Source organism: Chrysochloris asiatica, unplaced genomic scaffold (assembly GCF_000296735.1).
Source record: "Chrysochloris asiatica unplaced genomic scaffold, ChrAsi1.0 scaffold00086, whole genome shotgun sequence".
NCBI lineage: Eukaryota > Metazoa > Chordata > Mammalia > Afrosoricida > Chrysochloridae > Chrysochloris > Chrysochloris asiatica.
In genome coordinates this window covers 98,096-99,101 of record NW_006408604.1, presented here as the reverse complement: position 1 = coordinate 99,101, position 1,006 = coordinate 98,096, and positions in this window count along the sequence as shown.

Genomic DNA, 1,006 nt, shown 5'->3' with positions numbered 1-1,006 from the left:
TGGGATCTAAGTCCGACCACATTCAACAGACTCCTGTGAACCTGAGTGGAGACCTGGATGGCCAGCAGTTACAGCATGACCCAGGAACTCCTGGGCCCAGAGGCAATGATATAGCCACAGAGGACTAGAGCGAAGAGTGAAGTGTCCAGGCAATATGAAGTGAGGGGAGATGTACAAGAACACCGTAGTTGCAGATAGTATACACCTGACCTGGCTTCGATGGCTGGATGATAAGAACTCGACTAGAAGAAGAAAGAAGAGGGAAGAAAACAACAACAAAAAAGGGTAACCCACTATAATTTGATGAACTTTACCTATCCGTATGGATGTTGTTGTTGTTAAGTGCTGTCGAGTCAATTCCAACCCATAGAGACCCTGTATAGAGTTTCCAAGGAGCTACTGGTGAGATTGAACTACCAACCTTGCAGTTCAAACAGCTTTGAAGTCTGGAGCATTAACCCATAGAGCCACACCAGTACTCCCACATATAGATGTAGTATCTCAAAAAACGGAACAAATCTTTACAGCAAGGATCACACCCAACCCCTCGGTACGTAAGGTTGACAGAGATGGACAACTTAGACACTGGCTACCCAAAATGGGGGGTGGGGGGGAGGAGGGTGTTATAAAGGCAAGGAGTGACTGGCTTACAAGCTTTCAAGAGGGAGCCTAGTTCCAGATGGGGCAGGGGTAAGTAGAACCTCCACTGAATGATTTGCAATCAGATGGGACAGGGCTGGAGAAACGAAATGGGGATAAGACTCTTGTGATACAACAGTGAATAATTGCCATCAGGACTGACTGTGAGGGTCAGAAATGTAGAGGTAGATGTTTTTGACAAAAGGAGGGGAGTGATTGATTTTGCAGCACAGGAGCAGAGGTCCCTGGGACCATCAAGTGAGAAGAGTGGAGAGCGTGACCCTACCCAGAGAGCAGTGACACCAGGGATGAAGACAGAGACAATGACATGGGCACATGGAGTGGCTGGGGACACTGGACTCAGGGA